Source organism: Abrus precatorius, unplaced genomic scaffold (assembly GCF_003935025.1).
Source record: "Abrus precatorius isolate BTA unplaced genomic scaffold, Abrus_2018 Scaffold2, whole genome shotgun sequence".
Taxonomy (NCBI): Eukaryota; Viridiplantae; Streptophyta; class Magnoliopsida; order Fabales; family Fabaceae; genus Abrus; species Abrus precatorius.
In genome coordinates this window covers 29,586,846-29,595,598 of record NW_020874362.1, presented here as the reverse complement: position 1 = coordinate 29,595,598, position 8,753 = coordinate 29,586,846, and positions in this window count along the sequence as shown.

The window sequence follows — 8,753 nt, the reverse complement described above, 5'->3', positions numbered from 1 at the left end:
GAATACATTTTTATAAGTTTTTTTTCAAAATTTTAAAAGTTATCACTTTCTTAGAATGTATAGAAGATAAAAAAAAAGACAACCACTTAATACTTACATTAATTAATTCTTGTGTGAAGTCCTTGATTTTAATCAAAATTTTCATTATTTCTAAAATACAACACAAGTATATCATCACTATGCCTAAGCTTCTCCAGACTCGAATAAAAGCTTACGTATTTTTTTCATACACTACCTCTTCAAGAAAATAAATACTCACCAAGTATTATCACTTAATCTCTTTGGGCTAAACACATTTTCTTTACAAAAATTATACACAAACATTAAGTTTGATATATGTTTTTGCCTAATTATTTGTTATTGTACTATAACCATATTTCTACATGAAAGTGTCTTCAATTTACAATAAATTTACTCAAAGTTTATGTTAGACATTATTATATGTTTGTTAGTTTTAATAGATTTCTTTATTATGAAGTATTATGATATGTGTAAAGGCTTTTCTATGTTTGAAGTACTTTCTATCATTTGTCTTTTGCTGGTGTAAGGCACAAGAAAAAGAAGAGAAAGTATATTTTTGTCTTTCATAAATAAATGTAATAGTTTTATGGCTTAAATATATTTTTACTTCTTATATTTTAATAAGTTTTTTTAATTAGTCATTCTAAATAAATTCTTTTAGTTTTGATTCCTATATTTTAGAAAATTATTATTTTTAGTCTCTCTATTTGATATAGTTCAACTAAAAATTAACATTTGGTAACATTTTAAGCGACCAAATCAAACAATAAGAGCTAAAAACAAAAATTGTGAAAAATAGAGACTAAAACTAAATATTTGCTAAAATGTGAAGTTCAAAAACATATTTAAGCCAATTATTATTTTTTATGAAGGTTCTTTGTTTATGGTCAACTCTTTATGTTTTAGTGCATCTTTGATTTAAAGAGTTTTGTGCTTTGTACTAGTAGTTTTTTCTTTAAATTGACTTGCTTATAAATCTATCTTTATATTTGGATGTTCTTTTGTATCTATCTTGTCATCTATATTGTTTGAGGTCATAATGATCTATCATCTAACAAATTATATGGTCTTTACTAATTATTTGATTGTATTGTCTAACAAACAATTTGTTAAAATGAAAGTGGTAAAAATAAGAATGTTAAGGTAAATGAGTAATTGTACGAACAAATGATAAGATAAAAAATAAGAAAAGTGTTTAATCTTTTATATCAAGCTTCTATAACTTGTTTAAGACCATATAAAAACTTATTTTCTTCTTTCCATTCTTTTAATTTCTATATAGATCATGTATTGTGAGAGAACTAAGTAGCTACTTAAGATTCATACAGCTCAAATTTCTAGTATCTTGTATTGTTATAATCTTTGGTCCCATTTAGCTTGAAGGTTTTCAAGGGTCTTCAAGTTATTCTCTTTTATGGTGTACTATTTTTCAAGAGCTTCACACCATTGAGAATGGTCTGAAATCTTTCTATCATTCCCTAAATAGTTTCATTTTCATTCATCTTGAATGATTCATATTATAATTATTTTAGTTTGTCAAATGCTACTAGTTCCTTCATGGATATTTTTAAAGTGTCTCACGTTTTATATGTTGTTTTGTAGTCAAAGACTTAGTTGTTTAACAATGTGTATATCACTTGGTAGATCATTGTAATTATAGAAAATTAAATATTTAGTTTTATCTTTTTCTTGGTATTATGATGTAGCTTATACCTTTTTGCTATCTTTTTTTTAATTGTTGCAAGCTATCCTTTTACTTGGTACATTTTTCTTTTCTCTAAATTTATTATATCTTATTGATAGGGCTTGCTTTCTTTTTGTTGCATTTATATTGATTGTCTTTATTTCATAGATGGATGTTATTAATGCATGCACAACTTCTTAGAAATTAGCTTTTTGTTGTTATAATAGGTATCAAAGAGTTTGATATTGTTTTAGTTACACCACACTATTAATAGAGGTTGCTACCAACAATAAATACAAATTTCTTTCCATTCTTTTAATATAAATTTTATAGTCTTTGTTCTTAGTAGTATTGAATATGTACTAATTGGTGAAATAAATTGTTTGCTTTATATCTTCCTAACTTTGAAATTATCATAACTTTGGGCTCAATGGTTAAAATGATAAAGGTAATGACAATTGAATTGTGATTTTTATTGTCATTAATTATGAATTTATTAGCGACAATCCAGATGGACATTCATATTTTTTTTGTGATTATCAATAAAGCAATTTTTCTCAACTTTTCGTTGTCACTTAGAGTGCATATTATTGTCTTTCTTAATTGCTTGTTCTTTTGTTGTGAAAAAAAATATTAAGTAAGATGTACTTTTTAAAGTTTTATCTATTTTTTACTTTTTTATAGGCTTATAATTTTTTTATACTAATATAAATTGTAACTTTCTAAATAGAATTCACTTAAATTGTATTTTTCTAATTTAAAAACTAAATATAGCATTCTAATTTAGAAACTAAATGCACTCAAATATCACCAATTTTGTTTTTTTTTTTTTTTGTATATATATATATAAACTCATCATTGTCAGATAAAAGGAAAAAGGGAAAAGAAAGAGAGAGGATCGAGGGAAAGGAAAATAAAAAACTTAGAATCAAGGAAGCATTGAGAAAGACTATGTGACTATCCTCTCCTGTCCCACACAGAATTTTATTTTTGTTAGTTATGTGTTAACTTGTATTTCTAGTATTTCACTTATTCATAATTTCATTCTTTATCCTTTTCTTTTTCCTAATTAATTAACTCACATTGCTATCGAGCCTACACAATGCTTATGGTCTAGCCTGTAACACCTTAAATTTAATTTTCAATAAATAAGAAATTTTACAAATTTTTGAAATAATAAAATTTTCATTTTAATTCAAGTTTCATCAACCATTTCAAATAAAGAAAGAGGTTACAAATTATATCAAACAGTCGCTACAGGACTTATTCTAATACAACAGTTTTCTAAAATAATGTCCTAAGTTCTATAGCAGTTCCATCCACCCCTTCACTGAGCCCGGTGCTAATCATCTTGATTACCTGAAAATGAATGTAAGGGTGAGTACTATACACTACCCAAAACACATAGTCAACATAGAGTCTCACCTCTAGAACATTTCCAATACATTAAACAAGCACAAACACAAGCAGCGTTTCACATCCATAAGTATAATTCATAAACTCAATGCATATGCACGCCAGCCACAATCATTGCAGCACTGTGATCACAGATTTACACCATGAATGGTCGCCGGTTACCCCCGCCTCACGGATACCACGTGGGCAGTCACGGGTCGCTCAACAAAGGTAATGGTCAGATGTCTAGTCAGGAAGAAAGTGTGTGGCCCGTGGTGCACCTGTTCCGCAGTCGGTGTCACCACCACTCCTTCTTCCCCAAGGTATTTCTACCGTTCTCATCTCTCACATCTCAAGTGTATCGCTGAACCATTCACAACACATTACAACGGCGCTAACACGTCCATTCACACATATTCCATTTACACATGCAATAATCATGCTTACACACGGCACACAGTCCACATTGCATTCAAATACACGGCACTAGGCCCACATACATTTCACATTACACGACACATAGCCAACATTCATCTATATTACACAGCCCTCGGGCCCACATTTGTTCACACACTGCAATACATAGCAAAATTCTATCAACCACATATTCTCTCATCATACACATAATATTCATATATCACGGCACATGGCTCACATCATATTTCACAGTAATTTCTTATCCTCTAGTCAGCCACATCACAATATTCAACTAAATAACGATAAATCGCATACAAAGAGTAGGGTAGAGTCGCCCTTACCTCGGATTGACGTCCCACACGCTAAATCCACCAAGAAGTACTCCCCTTCACGAATTTCGTCCTAAACACATGGAAAAACTCCATGAGAACTTAGGAAAACCATGGAAATAGAGAAAGGGGATGTAAAATTGAAACGCTAACCATTAAAACTCACCTCCAAGCGTTCCTCACACAGATTCAACCTTCAATTAAACTCCCGAACGGCTTTGGAAGTATTTAATCGATAAAAAAGACTTTGGGCATGAAAGGATCGAACGGAAAGGGAGAAATAACTCTCCTCAAACCCTAACCCCCTTTAAATCCTTTTCTGGTCGCGACACTCTCACTACAGCAAGATATCCTTCGCTGTAGCGACACGCCCTCTCGCTACAGCGAAAAAACCAGAGAAAATTGCACTCTGATTTCTCCAGAATCTTGCTACAGCAAAACTGCACACAGAAATGCACCTGAAATTGTCACCTTCTCGCTACAACGAGAAGGTGACAGTTTCAGTCTTTCCTCTCAGGGCCCTCTCGCTACAGCAAGAGGATTCTTGCTGCAGCGAGAACAACCCAGTATCTCACCCTGTACTTAGGCACTTTATCCATTTTAGCCCAAACAGTCATGCACACACACACACACACACACACAAATATATATATATATATATACACATACATATTCACAACATATATCTAAAAAAAAATACACACATGAATATACATTTATATTTATATAATTATCAATAATTAATATTACAAAATTTGGGACATTACATGACCACCTTAGCAAATATTGACTGAACCAAGACCTTCTTAATATACCATTTTGCAATGTTTATTTCCACTTTTGTTATTTGCTCAAACTAACAATTAGTGGTCAATTGCTACTTTGGTTTTAGTAGGTAATAAATCCAAGTTCCCTCCATTATCATCCATATCTTTTCTTTAATTTAACGCTTTAGCTACTAGAGATGATTTTATTAAAAATAAAATTGTTATTCACCTCAACTTGTTACGTAGTAGAGCAGTACTTGTTCTTTCTATTGCCTATAATATTTGCAACATAATTTATCACTAAAATGCCATTCTTGCATTAATTTTAATATTCTTATTACTTTCCTATGTTTTATCTAGTTAACAATTTTTAATCTTTTATTTAAGATTATGAACTTTATTCTTTGCAAATACAAATGATAATATAGTATGGATAAGATGACAACAAAAGTCCTATTATAATTTATGTGAAATTTTACTAGTTTCATTTTATTATTCATTTATCTTGTTGTTTATTAGTATTGTTATTTCTATTATTGTTTTATTTTTTTTATTTTTTTACAAGGTGGATATAATATGATTTAGGTTAGTATTTGTTTTTAATTCCATGATTAATAAATATATATTTTTAAAACAATAACAAATAAATAAATATAAACTATTTGCGTCAGTTTATAATACTAACATGTAGTTTCTTTACTGTTATGTGTTATAGGTTGAAAAGGTTTATATGTACTTATGTTACCCTAATTTTCATACAATATCAATTATTATATTCTAATTTTGATTAACTAAGTAATTATTTTAAAAATTAATCAAAACATGTTTCATTAATTTTCTTTTAGTTATCAAATTAATCAATCAGTTAAATTAAATCAATTTCTTTTTATTAACACAATATTTTATAACGCTAATGTGTAGCAACTCTACCTTTATGCATTATAAATTGTCAAAACACATGTGTATTATCGTTATCTTAACTTTCATGCAATCAATTTTTATTTTAAAATTAAGTTTTATTATAACTATTTTATTAAATAGTTACCTTTACTAAGTAATTTAGATATATTTTTCTGTTTAAACAATTCACCTTTTACTAAATACAAATAATTTTGTTTTAAATTTTTTTTTGTCATGTATCAAATTTTGATAAATTAAATAACTAAACATTTAATTACTATTTTTTTTTCATTTTATTATACAATATTTTGCGATGTGTGATTTACATTACTTTTTATTGACGAAAAAGTTATAAGAGATTTATATATAGTTTATGTTTATGCTGTCTTAAATTTCTTTAATATAAATTTAAAATTAAAATACATATTTAATTTTTTATTAATTTAAATACATCGTCTTAACTACTATACTTTTTTTGCGATGATTTACAATATAGTTCTGTGATTTTTATTTATCTTTTGAATTGTTTCTCGTACGATATATGTATAACCATGTTATCTTGTATCCTAAGTATTATAATATTATGAAAATGATTTTATCTTAAAATAAACTTCCTTCTACTAAACTTAATTTAATCAACCAATTTTGTAATATTTTAATAGAACTATGTAGCTTTAAGTTCTTTATTGCACCTTTAGGTAGAAGCAGAAATCGAACTTGTCAAGTCAAAATAATTTTTAAAATAATTTTTCTCTTTCCTAAGATACCAATTAACATTTTAATAAATAAATTTTCTTCTTTTAAAAATAAAGATAGCAACTAAAATTATAATAAATTTGCACAATTAATTTAAAGCAACTATTATTTAGACTAATGTTATAAGATGCTAATACCTAACGACTTCTGAACTCATTTTTTGTTTCAAAGGTACATTTTAAAAGTTTTTATAAATTTTTTCTATAATAAACTTTAGTAGCAACTTTTCTGACTTTTAGAAAAATATTTTTTTTTCTAAAGAATGTTTTTCTTAAAACGTTTTCATCATATTGTTGTGACTCCCAATTGCGACAAATGCGTTATGAAAATACTTTTTGAGACTTTAAAACAATTGAATGTTTCATCTAAGCGTGCTTATATATTTTGCTCATATAAGATTTTTTTTGTTCTACTTAAAACTAATCTTGTTTTGCATATAAGATTATGTTTTGCATAAGATAATGTTTTACACATAAGATTATGTTTTGCATAGAATACAAGTATTAGTACACTAATAAATATTTTACTAATATAAATTTCTATTATGCATATCTATTTAGGAATAACATATATATTTGAGTCACAATTAATCGATACCTTATTGATAGGAAATTTAATACCTTATTCACAACTAATTAGTAATTGATTGAAAGTTTCAAAATTTTTCATGACCATAAAACATACTTGCAATAGTTGAATTTGTGTGTATATATAAAGTACCATGTATATACATTATATAATTGCTTTTTTTTTACCTCAGTAAAGGAATAACATGAATGATTGGAATGCACAATTTAAAATCGATATCTATGAAGATGAATTTATGGAACAAGCACCTTATGTAAGAGCATACATCAATGACTATGCAATTAGTTAATTATATTAAGAGCCATGTAAAATTATGAACAAACAAGTTGTGTATGGGTATAAAAAGTTTTGCAAGAACATCTCATTCATTGCAATGGAATGTTCTACATAAAAAAACATTTTCTTTAAACTTTGTACTGAGTTATTTGAGCATGGCTTAAATCCTACTAGTCACATGAGAGTTGAAGAAATAGTTGCAATGTTCTTAAACATGGTTAGCCATGGAATAAGTAATAGAATGATTAAAGAAAGATTTCAACCTTAAAGAGACATTGTGAGTAGACATCTCTATAACGTAATAATTGTATTTCTTAAGTTATCTTTTAAACATATTAAGACAAAAATTCTTAATATACAAGAATTAAAAATAACCAATAATATTAGCCATATTTTAAGAATGCTATAGAAACAATTGAGGATATGCACATTCCATGTGTGCTTACTCCTAATGAACAAGTAGAATTTATTGGAAAGATACTACTTATTATGCTAATGAACAAGTAGAATTTATTGGAAAGATATTACTTATTATGCTCATGTTTTTACCATGCTCTCACAAATGTTAATATATAACAAATGTTAGTATGAAGTTTTTATATTATCTTTTATGTATGTTTCTTTGTTTAGTCTTTATAGTTTATATTTTTTAAACTTTTTGATTCAGTAGATATAATTTGGTGAATGTTGAGTATTCAATACTTGTGAGGTACCTTGGTCTCTATATGTGAATGCTGCCACCCTTTTTATTTTAGGCATAAATCTAGATTTTTAAATTATAATGAAGTCTTTAATTTTTATCAATTAGGCCACTTTTTCATACTATGCTTAAGTTCAAAATTGAAACACAAGTTCAAATAATTTTGTGCTACAATGACAATAAATAATATTTTTTTTAAATGTTAAAGTAGAGATGTTTATTTTAGTAGATGTAAAAATGAAAATGTAATCCTTGACATAAATTATGAAAATTATCACAATTTGGCTAGTATGGACCAATATCAAATTTTTTATATTATTTTTTCACTTAAGATGAATTATGATTGAGATACAATTTGAAATCAAATTATATAACATAAGATAAATAAGTAGTATAGTTGTTATATGTGAAATTTGTATTTCACTATTAATTTTACTTTCTTATTTGTACTTTTTTTTAAAATTTAGATGCTTTGTATTTGAATAAATTAATTTTTAATTTTAAATGATAGTTAACTATTTAAGAAGAGAAGCATTAGTAAAGCTATTTTCTTTCAATCATATATATATATATATATAGATTAAAATTAACTTAAAAAAATTTGTAAATTACATTATCTTTGGTTAAAATGTTTTTTTTATTCACAGCTTTATTAATTTTATTCTAAATTTTGGAGATTAAATTATTACTTAAAATTTTTAATAATTTTGTATAGATTTTTATATTTATTATGAATACATATTTTTATATTTATAAAAATTATCTTTATTTTTTTAATTCAGAACTTACTTTTATATTAACTGTTGACATTTAATTTTAATTTTTTTTACATTATACTAAAAAAATACTATTTTAAAATAATTTTAAAATTATTTAATTTTATTATTTTTTTATTATTTAATATATATAATTCATAATTA